Genomic DNA, 19,805 nt, shown 5'->3' on the forward strand with positions numbered 1-19,805 from the left:
ATAATATAAAATATCATCTTAACAATATATTTTCTAAGAAATATAAATTTCAAGTTCCATTATATTGTAATTCAGTTTATAAAACCACTGTGGGTCCCTTGCATTATTCATTGTATTAAAGCCAACACCTTAAAAAATGATTAAAAGTAACCAATGCCCAATTAAAAAATTAAATGAATTCCAGAGATATAATGCACAACATGATAACTAAAGTTAACAGTACTGTATTGCATATTTGAAAGTTGCTAAGGGAGTAGATCTTAAAATGTCTCGACATAAAAAATATTGTAACTATATGAGCAAAAGACATTAACTAAATTTATTGTTGTAATAATTTTACTATATATATCAAATCATAATGTTGTATATACTATTCTAATACAATATTGTATGCAGTTATATCTTAATAAAGCTGAAAAAACTTTAAACAATAATCAGCAACTGAGAATTCTATCTTATTCTTAATTTGAAAATCAGATTTTAAGGGTGTATGAAAGTCTATAAATAGGAAATGGCAGCCCACTTCAGGATTGTTGCCTGGAGAATTCCATGGACAAAGGAGCCTGGCAGGCTAGAGTCCATAGGGTCACAGAATAGGGCTCAGCTGAGCCACTCTCACTCGCTCATAAATACACATTTGATGATAAAATTTCTGAATCTCATTTTATAGTCTCATGGTTTCACTGTTAAGACCACTAGGGATTAAACATAATACAAAACTTTGGAGAATATAATTGAGATAATTTTGAATGGACTGGTACATAGATTTTTTATGACTTAGAGGCATAGGAAAAGACTCACTTTTCTGAAAATATTTTCAGACTGTCACTTGATATGTCACTGCTTAAGAGTCATTTCTTGCATTCTAAAAAGTGTTTTCAGATGGACCAGAAATACCTTCACAGGAGGCAATCCAATCATTTTGTGATTTTGTGCCATTTCATGGCTTTATTTGTATCTAGTTATCGGCTTGTATTCCAGCTGACAACCAATATCTAACACAGTGTATTTTGACACAGGGGAGAGCAGTAAGCATGAAGCATGAAACATTGTCCTAAGAAGGTTCCTCTGATTCACCACTGCACACCTGAAGTGTAGCCAGGAAGAGCTATCCCACCTAGAGGGACTGAAAACAAGGGTCATTGAGGAGGTCAGGAGCATGGAAGAGGAATACTGATCACCTGGGCTTGTTTCATGATTTTTGCCTAAGGCAGGATTTAACCTCAGGTAGCAGTAAGTATGTACCCATCAATGTTGCACTAAAAATAATCTATAATATGCAGTTAATTTGCTTCACTTGCTGAGCAAGACTGCTTTCTTGGTTATCATTGTAAATATAATATCTTAATGTATAACACATAGGGTCATAGAGAAAACTGAACCTGTGGGAAATCCTTTGGCTTAATAGCATTTTATCTGGAAAATCAATGTACAAATCTCATTGAATTTAAATTATTGACCACCTTTATGTTATTAAATATTTATGCATTGTCTGAAGGGAAAGGTTTACTGGCCATTTATATTATTCAAACTAGAGATAATTGCATTATACAATAGGATACACATTGTTCCTTTTTTGTCTTTTATGTGAAATGGGTATGTATTTTTGAAACAGAAGAAACTGTATTAGTTACTATTTTACTATGCAATGGCAGCCTGAAATCCAATTTATGTAGAAGTGTGTCATTGAAGACAAATATATCAACAAATATTTAATTTTTGATATTGAAAAAAAAGTATGCTGTCTTTTACAGAGCTTCAAAGAGAATTTATCACAATGCTAATTTTAATTGTAGTTTACAAGCAATTTTAAATTGCAATAGCGATGACATAGTTTTAAAAAATAAATTTATATTTAAAAAAAGATCAGCATATTATAGACTTAGGGGTGTTGAATTTGTACATTGTGATAAGAAATATTAAAACCAGATTTGCATGCAATAGATAGAATTGTCTAAAGTACAAGTGTTATTTGAAACTTCACATGTGTATAGAATGAACACAAAGTATTTGTTGAATCAAAGTATATATAATTCCTAGGTGAAATATTTTATCTACATTTGCTTCACATGAGCTCTCAATAAATAATGTTAAAATACTAAAATCAGAATTATATAGTAGAAAGGCAGTATATGATTTCATGATTCTGTCAGAGTTTATGGGCTTAGACATTTTATCCTTTATTCATACCCAACCACCTCAGAGCCTGATTATCACTCGTTATTTTCATTTATGAATCTGAATAAATGTAGTACTGACTCTGTAGTTATTGCATATTTAACTTTATCCATCACCACTGCTAATGATTATTTGGCTCTGAGGATTAAATATATCCCCTTCATTATGCCCTTTGCTGAATGCATTAGTCCCTTTGACCTTCCCTAACTGACCAGGGGACCCAGTTCTAAGTTGCAGATCTGGGTCAATCCTTTGTTTCTTTGATGTTGTCAAAGCTAATGAATAATTGTGAAGTAATTGGGGGTAGAGAATATTTCTAGATATGTGAGCTAAAATGTGGGAGATAATGATTCTTGTTAATAATGTATCTAGTTTCTCCCTATTTACGATCATTCTGTCCTAAGAATTCTGTGAGCTAAAAGATTCTTGTAATTTTAAATAGAATCACCCAGAAAGATTTTTAATAACACATATGTATATACTATAAATATGGTATCAGTTCAGTTCAGTTTAGTCATTCAGTCGTGTCTGACTCTTAGCGACCCCATGAATCGCAGCACGCCAGGCCTCCCTGGTCCATCACCAACTCCCAGAGTTCACTCAAACTCAAGTCCATCGAGTCGGTGATGCCATCCAGCCATCTCATCCTCTGTCGTCCCCTTCTCTTGCCCCCAATCCCTCCCAGCATCAGAGTCTTTTCCAATGAGTCAACTCTTCACATGAGGTGGCCAACGTACTGGAGTTTCAGCTTTAGCATCATTCCTTCCAAAGAACACCCAGGACTGATCTCCTTCAGAATGGACTGGTTGGATCTCCTTGCAGTCCAAGGGACTCTCAAGAGTCTTCTCCAACACCACAGTTCAAAACCATCAATTCTTCGGCACTCAGCTTTCTTCACAATCCAACTCTCACATCCATACATGACTACTGGAAAAACCATAGCCTTGGCTAGACGAACCTTTGTTGGCAAAGTAATGTCTCTGCTTTTGAATATGCTACCTAGGTTGGTCATAACTATACATATAAATTAATAAATAAAACATATGTATAGTATACTATAAATCACTGCTGCTGCTGCTAAGTTGCTTCAGTTGTGTCCAACTCTGTGTGACCCCATAGACGGCAGCCCACCAGGCTCCCCTGTCCCTGGGACTGAAAGGTTGTTGTTGAATCACACGAAGACACCGGGATTCTTGGCCCCCGGAGGAGAAGAATTCAATCCAGGGCCAGAGATGAGGCTTGATCGTTCAGAGTTTTTGTGTAATAAAGTTTTATTAAAGTATAAAGGAGATAGAGAAAGTTTCTGACATAGGCATCAGAAGGGGGCAGAAAGAGTACCCACTTGCTAGTGTTAACAATGAAGTTATATAATCCAAAGAATGTCTGGAGGTTGTAAAGACCTCATCAGACCTACTCCCATAATTTACATTTTAAGATAACACTATCCTCAGGCAGGATACATCCTTGTAAAGACCAGGTCTACTCCCATAATTTACATTTTAAGATAACAGAAGGTTTAATCCAAAGACTGTCCTTAGGCAGGATACATTATTCTTATATAATCCTAAGGAATGTAGAGAAAGAAAAAAGTTTGTCCTTTCTTCCTCCTTGAGAATTCCAGACCCCTCTCTCCTTGGGGACCCCTAGACTCCTTATCAACCTTCCTAGGAAATGACTGTCTCAGGATTCTCCAGGCAAGAACACTGGAGTGGGTTGGCATTTCCTTCTCCAATGCATGAAAGTGAAAAGTGAAAGTGAAGTTGCTCAGTCATGTCTGACTCTTTGCGACCCCATGGACTGCAGCCTACCAGGCTCCTCCGTCCATGGAATTTTCTAGGCAAGAGTACTGGAGTGGGGTGCCATCGCCTTCTCCAATACTATAGATCACTAGTATACCATAAAGCACTACACATCACTATAAATCACTATACACATATAATCACTATACATATAAATAAATAAATAAAACACATGTATAGTATACCATAAATCACTACACATCAATGATATCAATATGCAGTTAACAGCTAATCTTTTTTCATGTAGAAAGTGATATTGAGATTAAGCAAACAAAGGCAACATGTAAAATGTAGTATTCGCAGTAATTGTGGAGGACAACACATTTTAGAAAGCAAACTTATATAGAGATTCCGTTTTTACTCTTCTGGGTCATTTTGGGTAGGGTACTTAACCTTTAAATTTCAGTGTCTTCTGTGCAACGAAACCATGCAAACCTGCCAAGTTGCTTCAAGGAGTAAATACCACAATATACACAAAGCATCTGCTTGGTGCCTGGCACATAGTAGGTGTGCACGGAATGGCCATTTTCTCACTTCATTTTTTTCAATCTTTACCTGTGTGTCTAATATTTCTCAGTATTTTAGATCTATCTTTAGGGAAACCAACCATACTCGCTGAAATTAAAGTAATTAAATACTGTCTCATTTTTGAGCATGGATTCCAAGAAATCTTAAAGCAAGGGGTTTGACATTTGCCTCAACTGTTGTAATAGAGTCAAGAGGGGTATGAGATGCTCAAAACTTTATGATTCTTTGATTTCTTTCATTTTCTCATCATCCCCCAGACCTTGGCAGCCATATTTATTTACCACTGCAAGCTCCTTAAAAACCTGATCTAAATTTACCCCATACAGAAGTTTTCCCTGAATAAACAAATCTTACTGTAAGTTCTCCTTTTATCTTCATTTTATTAGTAATTATGCTAAGATACTAGAATGACACATCATATATTTGAACTGTAAATTTGATTTTCACTAATTTTGATAAGAGTTGAAATGTTGTTACTTCCTTTTACATATTAAGAAAAGGTTTGCAAAGTAAATTGAGAATCTGTTAAGATAATTTTGTGGGTGAGGGAGATATTTGAATCATAACAGAAAAATATTTTTCAAACATTTTAAAAAGTTTTAGAATCATTTTAATATAATTACTTGCTAGTTAGACACAATAGCTGTTCATAAATATAATTGTAGCCAATCTATTGGCAACTCTACTTCGCTACAGTTTAAGATATTATAAGTGATTAGAAAAGTGAAGGCTGGGTTCTTTTTATGTATCTTTCATTTAAATATTTCATTAAAATTGAAAATATATATTCAAATTATTTCCTATTGGTACATTTTAGTCTCTTATTTTCCACTAAGCTGATCAGTTTTTGTTTAACTACACTTCTTTTGGACCTATAAGTATTCTAATATTTTAAGAAGTAAACATTCTATACCTTATAGCAAACAAACAAACAAAAAACCTGGAAATAAGTAAAAACCCATTTTCCTCCACTGATGTCTTCATTTCTGTCCCAGTCCCATGATCTTGGCAAGTGGTCTCAAATATTTCTTCAAGCCTATCTGGATCAGCATTTTCATATATTTTTGTACAATTGTTCCTCATTATAATACCTCAGTGAAATCTAATATTTAATTTCTGAATTGACATAATCATCCACCCAATGACCTGTGATAGGTTCAGATACCCTCCAAACCATTCCTATTTTTTCTATCTCCCTTAACACCTACATAAAGTCAGAGAATGAGCCCTATATACCTGAGAGAGACCTTCTTCACTGTGTGCCTGCCAAGAAGACTTGGTTCAGGATAATGTATGTTTTTATTTTAGCTATGATAGCTATCTCTTAAATGATATCTGTACAGTACTTGTAGCTACTTCTCATCTCCACATCAGTCTCCAGTTTTTCACCCTCAATAAAATTTTCTAATTCTTTTTCTTCAATCAAATCATATGCTGAATTGCTGAGTAATGTTTGTATGAGGATAATATCTAGACGTCAAAGCATATTGTGCAAAGAAATATTTTCTATTTTACAACTAAATCCATCTATCACATCTATCATTTTTTCCAAATGCATGCTTTATGTTTTAGTCACAATGGCCCCAGTATTCATCAGAAATAACATTGTATTTCATTGTCCTATATGTGTATATGCACATATATAATTAATATACATGTTATGCTAAAATGTATATAATTTCATGTTCTTGCCTCTTTCTGTATTTTTCTGTAAACTTACTTTTCTTAAAATGTTCAGGAAATATTTTAACACATGCCTCATATTCTGTTAGGTTCTCTTAAAAACTTAAAACCCCTCTCACTCAATGTGGGTTAAGTAATAACTACTCTGGATTCCCAAAGTATTTTATACCTATATTATAACACTTCCAACATATTTATCAATTTATTTATGAATATTCTTGAGTCAACTGAGGTCTTAACTCATCATCTTTACCTTGAGGAGCTTCAGTACAAAGATATTCAATAACTATTAATTGAATGAATACAAATGTGTTCAACTATTCTATAGAAACCAGCAATATAAGGTGAAAAAAAATGATGACTTTATAAGGAAGAATCAAAATCAGTGAGTCATGGAGTTTTAAAAAAAATTTCCCTTTAGAAATTGCACAGCATAGTACTTACCCTTTAAATAATCAAATATAGAATCAAAATTTCATTAAATACTTAGATTAAAATGAGACAATTCTCTAATAGCCCTAAGCTTTTAAGCTTTGGAGTCTGTAAGAAGCTAATTAATTAATTAGAAATATCCCATGTACTTTTGTGTAATTATTTGTCTTTTTAATAGCAAAGTGGCTAATTCATGTTCCTTGTTAAAATGTTAAAGATTTATAACCATTTAGAAAATAAATCTTCCATAGTTCTGTCACCCACATTTAACAGTTATTGTATTTCATTTACTCATTTTCTCATTACTTTATTTTGAATTATACTTAATGAAATTTTAATCAGTTGTTTTGACATATTAAGGAATACAGTATTAAATACACTAAGTAACCAACATCATTAAGTTTTTTTTTTTTTGGACAGAGAGTTAGACTGTGATAAACGTATGGAAATAAAATGAAAGACTCTTATTCTCCATGGAATATAATCTTTGTTTTGTAAAGTTTTAAAAATATAATAGCAATGAATTTTTTTTCAACTTATCATTATTTCTTTTAAACTGAATCTTTGCAATGGAATTACTGGGTAAAGGATAAAAAACTCCTTAGCTTTTGAGAACACATTTCAAATCAGTTTCTAAGATTATATAGATTTACATCTTTCCAGTAATGTTTAGGATGATATTTTTCTACACTGAGCACCATGAATTTTTCAATCTTTACTTACTTGAGCATGATGCACTCTCTTTTTGTGTATATATGTATTTTTCCACTCTTCTTCAATCCCTGTTCCAGTTTTAAAACCTATTTGTAATAATACTATCCAACCTTGATGAACAGTTTTAATAGGCCAGACACTGTTCTAAGACTTGCATATATTATCTTGTATCACCATAGCACTTCTTTAAGAAAATATTGTTATCTATGAGTTTTAATATTTGATGATGCATTTATCTTTTATGTATTTTCTTTATGAAAAAGTAATTTCTATTTATATCTTTTGCTATTTTACTATTAAGTACTTTCTTATTTTTTATACTTATTTTTTGAGTTTTTATTGTGATGAAATACATCACATAGAATTTATTATTTTACCCTTTTAAGTGTACAGTTTATCCATTTTTAAGTGTTCAGTTCAGTGGTTTTAGGTATGAATATTGTTTGTTCTTAAGAAATTAGGAAATTCTGTTGCATGCTACTATGTGGATAAACATTAAGCACATTAAATTTAATTTACTTTTAATAATTTAGCTTTTTTCTCAGTGCCAGTGTTTTATTCTATAATAAAAGAAATGGGAAGTATGACTTGATTAATAAAAATGTTATAGCCAATTATTTGATAAGATCTATTCACTTTTATGATTATCATTGAATGTCGACAGTTGATTGAAAGATTCTGATGTATGGCATCAACTGTATAATCCAGGTGTATTCATAGATCACAAAATATTTGCAGGAAGAGTGTCTCTTGTCAGAAACAGTCCAATATCTAGTGGCCCTGAAAGTCATAATAATATTAGTACCGATAGGATCATTTATCACCTCCCAAATATCAAGCCAGCTAAAATTCTGCCTTCCAGCCTCCTATTCTTTAATCATGAACCTGGGCAATTATTGTAGCCAAAAATTGATAACTTTGATTTCAAGAAGGGAGATCAAAGAGTTCCCTAACATTTAATTTAGTTAGATTTATATTCATGCCTAAATTTTGCAATATTTCAAGGGTTGAAAATTGAAACAGTATATTTTTAAACTTTCTACTCAAGTAGCTATCTTGTTTTATACAAAGGCTATTTCACAAGTATTTTTCTTGTGAAAATACCTCATATTTCTCTAGTTCATGGGCTCTGACAGGGAAATAACTCACTATACTATTTTCTAGGCTAATGATATTGGTATGTATAGGTCATTCTGGTCTACAAGTCCAAATGAGTTTCAGTTTCCTGATAAATAAAACTCCTTATAAATAACCTAAGAATATGTTCTTTCAAATGCTGTTATTTACATCTTGCTAGCCTATGAAAAAGAATATTGCCATTTTTATGGATTCATTAAATTAGTAGGGGGTTTCTGTATTGTTGATATCTTTCCTCTGAAATATAGTCTATATAAAAATTAATCTTTAAAACTAAAAAATATCTATACAGCATTATTTATTCAGACATGAAATTGGAAGAAGTTATCCCTCAAGAACCATAAGCTACAGCTTAATATTTGATCCAGAAACAAGAACAAAACAAAACAAATATCAAGGCAAGTAGAAAATATGCTATTTTTCTGAAGCAGTGAGACTTGAGGATCAGGAATAGGGCTGCAAAGAAGTTAAAAAGATATTCAGTATTATTTCTGAGGATTAATATTCATTTGCTGGATATTATGACTAAGAAAAGAATAAATTTAAATACCAACAAATATATCCAAAATTGAGAAACATTTAGCAATTATGTTAATTTGTAGTGAGGAAGGAATAAGCAACTAGAAACTGAATGTGACAAATCAAACAATTGTATAATATATAGACTTATGGGGGCAAAATTCAAATAAACCCCCCTTCAAATCTCAATGATAGTTTAGATGTATTTCATCCACATACATTTTTGATATATTTCATCCACAAAAAAGAAGTAAAATTTACTGCTTTAATCTTCTCAAGAGTCAAGAGTCTAGTTTCCTTAATTTCTACATAGCAGATCAAACAATGTCTACTTTCCTGGGTCAGCTCTATCCCCATACCCCATGTTACCCAGGTAAGGACTTTCCACTGTGTTAGCTAAGGGACTACAGGCATCTCATACTCCACATTCTCCCATGTTATCAATTAGCTGGAGGGAAGAGCTGGTCTCTCTAACTGCAACATGGCTTAGGTACAGCTCCTGATATCTATAATCACAAATGTTCCCTGGTACTCAAATGACCAGAGGGATGTGATATGTTAACTGGCTTCAGTCAGTCATGGCATGTTCTTAGAGCCTTTGCTGTTGTTGTTCAGTTGCTCAGTCACATCTGACTTTTTTGAGACCCTGTGTACTATGGCCTTCCAGGCTCCTCTGTCCATAGGATCTCTCACACAAGAATACTGGAGTGGTTTGCCATTTCCTCCTCCAGGATCTTCCCAACCCAGGGATCAAACTTGAGTTTCCTGCACTCCGGATGGTTTCTTTACCACTGAGAAGACCACTCTTAGAGCTGAGAATAGAATAATTTTCACAGTAATAACACAAATAAGACTGGGAGAGGGGCAAATTTCCCAAACACACACAAAACAGGCTAATGTGAGTGGAATAAAGGAAAAACCAGAGCCAAGGAACACTTGCCCATGACAAACAATTTTATTAACACTAGTGGGACTGTAGAATAGAACAAGTGTGAGTGTGATGTAATGCAAATACAACTGTAATTTTGTCTCCCACTTCCCCTCAGTTGAGGAGACATTTTTCTTCAGCCAGTAAATAACAACTCTGTCAAGCCTCATGACTTTTTTTTTTTGTCATTTTCAGGTAATAGGGAATCCCAGCATTACCTTATTCATAAAATGAAGCCTTGATTCCTAAAGTAGAATGTTGAATACAGTATATTTATCATTTTGACATTTATTCAGGAGTGAGTGTTTCCCAGTATCCTTTTTTTTTTCAGAGAAATACTGATTGCTGGTGTGCTGCTTGATTTTTAGAAGGAGAAATGATTGGCCTTCCTTGTTCCATATCCATATATTCACTTGGTGCAGTGACTAATTCCTCTAGGTTTGGAAATATCTGGAAAGAGGAAACACAATGTACTAACCCTGACTTGAACCTGTCTTAAAGATGGCTGTGGCTCTTTGGAAATGACAGATGTTTGAAGTTCATTTTGCTCTTTGGTGATGTCATGAAATATACTGAAGTCTCTTGCTATATTTCTCTGACTATATACATACCAAAGGAGTGGAGATTCTCCCCTTTAGCCACCTCTCCAATCTTATTTAACTTCTTATTCTCAAGGGTTTTCCTCACATTCTTTGACAATTTCTCTTGGGTTAAATTCTATTTTAAATGAGTCTAGGTTGACTTTCCAGGTGGCTCAGTGGTAAAGAATCCACCTGCCATTGGGGGAGATGGGGGTTCGATCCCTGGGTTGGAAAGATCCCCTGGAGGAGGAAATGGCAGCCCACTCCAGTATTCTTGCCTGGGAAATACCAATGGACAGAGGAGCCCAGTAGGCTATAGTCCATGAGTTACAAAAGAGTCGGGCATGACTTAGCAATTAAACAACAAATGGTTGACTTCCATGGTTGGGCCACACATGAGAGCCACACTGTTATATGATTTACATTGCCATTGTTGAAAAAGCAATTATTTGCTAAATGCTAGTTTCTATTCTCTCCCTGCCCAGCTGTCTTAGGCTGATAGCCACATCCTTGTATTTTGAGTTTCTTTAGACATTTCTTACATATCTATCCAGGATGCCCTGGTAATTCTAACTGGACTCATATGAGCTGTCCAAGGGGGTTTCCTTGAAATTTCTTCTACTTGTACCTTCCTTTCTTTCTGTAAGGCAGTCAAAAGCATTAGCTTTTCTTCAAGAAATTGGCACAGATTCTTGTGACATTTTTAAATGAGTGAGGGGTTCCAAGTGACAAGAAATACATTCTGATTTCTAGTCCCTCTTACTTACCTGGTTCTTTATGTCTTAATTTGCAACTTAATTTAGAACTTTAGAATCAGTTATTGATGGCATTTCAGCTTAAGTTTTTTCAATTTGAATAAGATTAGTTATCATTATCCACACTTTTTCTTAATGCTTCCTCACCAAAACAACCCATCTGATACGTGACACATGAGAAAAAGATACAAATATTTTCCAATAAGCACAAACCTTGACTTCTTCCTGTGTGATAATCTTATTTGAAAGTGCTTTACATATTCTAAGATAGCCAATATTATGAGTAGTTTATGACATGTATACTAATACCATTTAATTTTTCAAATGAGGAAATGACACATAAAAGTTAAAGAAAGCTTGCTGAAAATCATAGGCATTAATATGGCAGATCTAGGATTTAATGTTAGATAAATGACTCTGGATCCCTAATTCTTAAAGAAAAGTGAAAATGTTAGTCTCTCAATCGAGTCTGACTCTTTTTGACCCCATGGACTGTAGCCCACCTGGCTCCTCCGTCCATGTGATTCTCCAGGCAAGAATACTGGAGTGGGTTGCCATTTCCTTCTCCAGGGGATCTTCCCGACCCAGGGATCGAACCCGGGGCTCCCGCATTGCAGGCAGACACTTTTTGACCCTGGGTCGGGAAGATCTCCTGGAAGAGAGAATGGCAACCCACTACTGTATTCTTGCTGCCACCCCCTCCCCAAAAAAAGGGGCTCAAAGAATACTGTAGTGGGTTGCAATTTCCTTCTCTACCTGTATTATATTTTTCTAAAGATTACCTAATACGTATGTTTCTCAAAGTATGTCATGTTACATAGAAAGCAATGTTGAGGACTTCCATGGTGGTACAATGGATAAGCATTCACCTACCAATGCAGGGAGCACAGGTTTGATCCCTGGTCTGGGAAGATTCCATATGTCGCAGGGCAACTAAATCTGTGCACCACAGCAGCTGAGCCCGTGCTCCAGAACTCGGGAGCCACAACTACTGAAGACCATGAGCTACAACTACTGAAGCCCGCTTGCCTTAGAGCTCATGCTCCGCGACAAGAGAAGCCTTTGCAATAAGAAGCCCAAACATCACAATGAACAGCAGCCTCCCTTGCTGCAACTAAAGAAAGCCCACACAGCAATGAAGATCCAATGTGACCAAATACTAAATAAAAACAAAAATTAATTAAAAAAAGAAAGTAATGTTGAAAGAGAGTTACTTTTTTCTGTAAGAGTTAAATGGGAAGGTAAGTACAAAAAAGGGAATTAATCTATGACCAAGTATTAATATACTACCTGTTTTAGCTCCAAGAAATCATTAAGCCCCTTCACTCTGAATTATATTTCTTACTAGCTGATATGTTTACACGCCACAATTTACACTCTTTGAAACAGATTTTCCTTGGAGGCTGAAACTGTTAGAGGGATGAATTTCCTAGAGAAAATACGAGAAATGACTCCTTTAGCACTGCAGACCCACCCATCACTGAGTAAGTTTAAGGGCTATGTATGGATAAAGACTCATCTCAATAGCAACATAATGCAACTATACTTTTCCATGATACACAGTTTTGCTTGGTTAGTGATAAAAAAGTAATCTAAAATGCTCATCACAGGAAGTTAAGCTTTCAAGTAAATATCTAGAATCCAGTGGCTGGAAGTTCTTTTCTCTTGTCACAGGGTTAAAACTTCTTCCATGTAACATAAGCATCTCTTGCTCTCCTTGCACACAAGTTGCAATTTGGGTCATATGAACTCATATCCTGCACACGGTGATTGTTTAATGTTGTACTCCCACGCTGCACTAAGTACGATATCATTCATCCTAGATGACTCCCCTGAAAATTGCTTCTAAAAATTTGTGCCAAAAATGCTCATGAAGTGAACAATTTACTATCCATTCGCTATTAAGATACTGAAAACTGTCACTTCAGGAAATTGGATACTGTACCCTGTAAAACATGTTCTGAAGCTTTGCTTCAACAATTACTACCTATCATCCATCAGCCTGTGAGTGTTGTGTTTAGTCAGTTGTTAAATTTAATACCGTAATAACGTTCAGATGTCAGGAAAACAGAAGTACTGAAATCGCATTCTGTGTTTTAGTGAAAAAACTGAAGCTGTTCATGTTTTGTGTTTCGCTTGCTTTTTATATTTTCTTTATTTAGCTATGGACAAAGTCAAGTTATTTCTGGGTGCATAAAGTTCTGTTCTACATTTTTAAACATGGTTACTTTCACTGATGTTAATAGACACTGTTTTGACACCACTTGCAGATAATGTCAGATGTTGAAAACTAAGATTCTTATTCTAAGTCTTTCCCCAAACTGTTTTCAACTTCTATCACATAAACTCTTCTTAATCTAGGGTTAACCCAATTTGATTATTTTTGGCCAACTTTAATGCTTATAACACTGATTATAATAAGTAAAAATGTATGCCAACAGCAATAATTAAAATATTGGATAACAACTCAAATGTATGTTCAACTTTCAAAGTTTGACTTAAAATTTTGTTTCAGCATGAAGACCTTCCATATATTTTCATCCTACAGTGATATCTCCCTGTTCTGAAATCCTAGCACTTATCCTTTTTTCTGAAAAGTAATCAAGTCATTAGGTACAGCACTTGACATCTTTTGAGGTATGACATTGCCATTTAACACATGTGTTAATATTTCATGTTTCAATATCAAAGTAATGAACATAATAAATTTGCAGTTTGTTCAAACTCTTCTAGAAAATAGAAATAGAATGATTGATGATAGTTCTGGCACTGAATGAGTCACTCAAAGTCTCTCTAACTCAGATTTACTCTTTTTTTTTCTTTTTAAAAGAATCATATTTTCCTTCCATAAAATGTACAATTATTAAGTGTTCAATAAGTTTTGGTACTTTTATATACTTTATACAAATTTTATATTCTTTGTAACCATCACTTACATTTCTATCATCTCATCTTCTCTTTCCTTCCATAAAATGTACAATTATTAAGTGTTCAATAAGTTTTGGTACTTTTATATACTTTATACAAATTTTATATTCTTTGTAACCATCACTTACATTTCTATCATCTCATCTTCTCTCCCACCAGTTTCTACCACCATCCTATTATCTGGGGTAACTAGTCTCTGATTTTTCTACTACTATCGACTAATTTTGCCTGACTTTGACTTCATAGAAACAGAATCATTTAGAATGTATTCTTAATGTATATCGTCTTTGGTTTAACATAATATCTTTGAGATTAATTCATGTCACTCTATATGTCTCTAATTTATTTACTGTTTAGTCAATATGAATAAAACACAATTTGTTTTCATTCCCTGTTCTTTGACATTTGAGTTATTTGAAAATGTTGGTGGACTTCACTGGTGGTCCAGAGGTTAAGAATCCACACTTCTACCACAGCAGCCTTGGGACTAAATAATGAAGGATTAAGCAACTAAAACGCAGGAAACTGCATGCTGTGGCATGGCCAGAAAAAAAGAAGAAAAAAACATGTAGTCTGTCATGAGTCTATTTCTTAAACTGTCAAGTAAAATGAGTATAAGCAATAGGTCTTTGAGTAAATAGTCTAGGTTAGTGTTTTCATTGCAAATAAAATCATATATTGTCTTTGTAATCTTACTAAATTAGCTTATTATGGTAGCTTTATTGGTAGATTCTTTAGGCTTTGATAAGTAGATAATCATTCTATCTGTCACTAGAGACATTTTTTTTGCAAAGTTTAAACTTTTTACTTTGTATTGGGTATACCTAACAATGCTGTGGTAGTTTCAGATTGATTTTTTCTTCTCAATCTTTATGTAATTAACTTTTCTTTTGTATTATTGCATCAGCTAGTAAGTATCTTTAGTGCAAAATTTAATAGAATTAGTGTGAGCAAACATCCTCACTTTATGATAATATGGACCATTAAGTGGACTTCCCAGGTGGTGCTAGTGGTAAAGAACCCACCTGCCAATTCTGGAGACATAAGGGTTATGGCTTCAATCCCTGTGTTGGGAAGATCTCAGGGAGGAGGGAATGACAACTTACTCCATTATTCTTGCCCAGCAAGTACATGCTTTTTAATTAATTAAGGGAGTTCTCATATTCATATATTGCTAACAGTTTTTATGATGGAAGAGTGCTTAATTTTGTCAATAACATTTCCTGCATTATTTGTCCTTTATTCTCTTACCATGCTAAATTTCATTGATTGATTTTCAAAGAATAACCCAATCTTGAACTTTTTGGAGAAAACCCAATTGATTATGAGTAATTTTCTCTCACTTTCTCTCTTTCTCCCTCCCTGTCTCTCTTAATATCTTACTTCTCTTTCATCATTCTGTGATATCAGAGATAGGCTGGACTTGATAACTTCCTTCCATATTTTCTAAAAGTGGTTTTTCTCAAATTGGTGTCATTTCCTTCTTTAACGTTTGAGGAATTCCACACGTAAATCTCTCTGAACTTTGGGTTTTTGTGTGGGAATGTTTTAAACTAGGAATTAGATTAAGGTATGCTCAGATCAAATAGATGACTCATTGAAAAGACCCTGATGCTGGGAAAGATTGAAGGTGGGAGGATAAGGGGACGACAGAGGATGAGATGGTTGGATGGCATCACCGACTCAATGGACATGAGTTTGGGTAAACTCCAGGAGTTGGTGATGGACAGGGAGGCCTGGCGTGCTGAAGTCCATGGTGTCGCAAAGAGTCGGACATGACTGAGCGACTGAACTGAACTGAACTGATGCTCAGTTCATTTATTTCTTCTTGTTTCAGTAATTTGTTTTAGTTTTGGTATATTGTAATTTTCAATTGATTAAAATTATTGAATTTATTGAAATAAAGTTGTTGCTAATATATTATTATCCTTTCACTATCTGCTAGATCTGTAGTAATTTTCTTGGTATTGGCAATTTGTGTTATCTTAATCAGAGTTTCTTTAGGCTTATTAATTTTATTAAACTTATCAAGGAATCTTTTTTTTTTTTTAGTTTGTTTTGCTTTCCTCTATTGCTCTCTTTATTCTGTATAACATATTGCATTTTCCATTGTTAACATTTTTATCCTACTAATGTTGCTTTAATTTGCCCTTTTTTCAAGCTGGGAGCTAAAAGACGGATGATGTCTTTCTATGTTTCTAGTAGGTACATTCAAAGCTATACATTTTTCTCTAATCTCTGCTTTCACTACACCTCACAACTTCTGAAAAGTTGCGTGTCATTATCATTCAGTCAAAATAGTTTCTAATTTTTTGTGACTTATAGGCAAATGATAAATTAATTGCCCCATTTTAGCTAAAAGAAACAGAAACTTCTATTTATATATGTTTTATTATAAATATTTTTCTTGGCAAAACTGCAACTGAGGAATGGAGGGAAAAGATTTATCTATGAGTTTAATTAATGGCCTTTGTTACTAGGATACAAGATAAGAAAAATGAGACACTCAGAGCATTTGGCATGTTTTACAGTGTCTGTACAATTTTGACTTATCCAAAAGAGAGTTTCTATGGTATTCTTGAAATGGGGAACACCATCTTGACAAAGTCAATTTAGTTTTAAAACAGATCTCCCTGCACTCCCCTATTTTATTACCATGTGAAAAGTCTGTGAACCCAATATTTTATGAGTACAATAATGGGGTTAATTTTTTAAGATTTTTATCTTCTAGATTTATACATTGGTTTAATTTCTGCAATAAGCAATCACATTTTCCCAAAAATATTATACTACAAAAATATAGAATTATGTGTGTTCTCCTTTGTTATATCAAATTGAAAATTCTGATTTCACTTGAATGTAAATGTGTTTTGGTGATCTTTGGTTGGATTTATTTAACATAATCTCAATATATGTCAAAAATAAGTGACATGTCAATAAAAATATGTCAAAAAAAAAGTTAATGACCATAATGCAATTAAGTTGCAAAAATTAATAAATAAATAAAAATAAATATAATAAAATACTTCTATAAAATAAAGGCACTGATAATCAATAAAAATTCAAATTTCTTAGAAATAAGTAGCATTGAAACAATTACCTTTTAGAACTTGTTGAATGCAGATAAGCAAATGTTAAATGGAGTTATGTTATACTTAAACAATTTATGTAACTTTGTGATTTCTGCCTCTATGAGCCTTCCCTATTTTGTAGTCCAGCAAAACACAACTCAAGTGCTTCTTGAATCTGTGTTCTCCAAACTATAGTGCTCAATTTAACTTGAATAAAATTCTTTTCTAATGCTATTATTGTTTTCTAATCCTATTAGATTCTTTATTGATTATTTGCATTGACAAAGCTTCACAGATGACATTCTAAGGAAAGTAATGTTATACCATGGCTGATAAGAAATACTAGATATGCTAATACTGTGGGTTCCAGACTTTGTTAGGTAGCTAAATAGTTGTATAGGTAGAAGATAGGTGGTAATGGTTTAGTTGTTAAGTCATGTCTGACTCTAGCAACCCCATGGAGTGTAGTTCACCAGGCTCCTTTGGGAAATAGGATTTCCCAGGCAAGAATATTAGAGTGCCTTTTCATTTCCTTCCCAACCTGGGTCTCCTGCATTGAAGGCAGGTTCTTTACCTATTGAGCAACCAGGGAAGCCCCGTAAGTAGAAGGTAGACAGCTGAACAAAGAGAAGAGACGATAAGATGCCTGTGTTCCTGTGCTTTAGTTGCTTTAGTTGTGTTCCACTCTGTGTGACCTTGTGGACTGTAGTTCGCCAGTCTCCTTTGTCCATGAAATTCTTCAGAAAAGAATACTGGAGTGGGTTGCTACACCCTCCTCCAGGGGATTTTCAAATTCCAGGGATTGAACCCACATTTCTTAGGTCTCCTACATTGGCAGGTGGGTTCTTTACCAGTAGCGCCGTCTGGGAAGCCCAAAGATATCCTAAGCAGTCATATCTGACAGTAGCCTTTTTACCCAAATTGCAGGTGGCCTTTGGCAAGTGGTGAGATAAATGATAATGTCTTATGGATACTAGTAATTAGTATAATTGTGGAGAGCTCAGATCATAGCCAAGGGAAGAAGAATTTGAATTTTTATTTAATGAAGTAAAATATAACAAGTAAAGAATATCTCAGACACTGAGAAGCACAAGGGTGATGTAAAATTTGAAGTAACAACTTTGCAGTGGAAATGTGTTGAAATTCAAAATTTCATTACCCCTTGGGTCAGTCTGATTTATAATTCATTAATTTATTTATTGATATAAATAATATTATCAAGGGAGGAACAAGCTGAACAAACCTATCTGAAAATCAAGATTTTCAGAAAGAAGTAAAATGAGGAAAGCAACTACTGCCCTTGTAAGAGAAAAATAGCCTTAGAGGGCTGGTCAGTTTTGAAATCAACAGTGAGGCACTGAAATCTAATTCCTAACCTTGGAGTGCATGGAACTTCTTAGTGACAGCAGCCTGTATTTTGATATTGATGTGGAAAGGATGGTGAACTGCATCTTCCTAGGGAAATTTTTCTAAGTGTTGGAAGAGGATGCAAATCCAGGTATGGAAAATACAGGAGATGTTAAAAACAGCACTTCTCCTGCCCCGCCCCTAAAACACACTTCACTGATCCCTGATAAATGTTGAAACCACATATAGTGGTTCTTACTCATGCTATAGAAAATATCTTCTGCTTCAGATAACCTAAATAAGGTTACACTTATTCTTGTGTACTTATGATGACCCTGAAATTTACAGAGAAATTTGCCCATGTGGTCAGAAATAATGGTTTTACATGTTTTATGTTTTCAGCCTCAAGGAACTATTTTCAGTTTAGAATTTGCTACCTCACAGATACTCTGGGGTATATTGTTCAACCATGCTTCTCATTTATGTTTTGGTGTGTAATATAGAAGCTGGGAAGTAAAGAGAGCTGCATCTGTGATGTCACATCTGACATGTTTCTGAGTTTAGATCCCAGGAATCAGGGAGTGGAAGGAGGGAAGAGCATCAGTAAGCTGCTAGGTGGAAGTAATTGTTTCCCTAACTGAAGGATATTTCACGGTGTGTTAGCCCAGTAGCTCATCTAGAGCTAAAGAACAAGGTCAAAGATTCTCATTTGTTGTACAATATAAGAATGGGACACAATAACAACAAAGACAATAATTTCCAGATGTGATGATGCGAACAGCAGGCAGAAATCCTGTCTTCCTACAGATTTTAAGGCTGTCAGGCAGGCATGCACTGGACATCCACCCTTTAAGTGTAGTCAGAGTGCACAGGGAAGTCATCTTCTACCAAGAGATGCCTAACAGTCCCAGGACCTCTGCTCACTATAGATTTCATATGGTTTGAAATAACTGAATTCCAACTGAAAGTATTTTGCACATTTTTCTAGAGCATTGCTTCTCAACAGTGAAGGTATCACCCTTCAAAGAAAGTTTTGGAAATTTTTGGGCACTGTTTTTCTTACCAAAATGTGGTGGGAGATAGGTATTTGGTGTTAAAATCTTTTAATGGGCAGAGGCCAGGTGTCTTAGACAATACTGAACTGTCTGGGACAATTCTTCATAATGAAGAATCACTCTGAATTTCACAAAATTTAAAAACCCTCC

The sequence above is a fragment of the Bubalus kerabau genome, chromosome 2, assembly GCF_029407905.1.
Source record: "Bubalus kerabau isolate K-KA32 ecotype Philippines breed swamp buffalo chromosome 2, PCC_UOA_SB_1v2, whole genome shotgun sequence".
Lineage (NCBI taxonomy): Eukaryota > Metazoa > Chordata > Mammalia > Artiodactyla > Bovidae > Bubalus > Bubalus kerabau.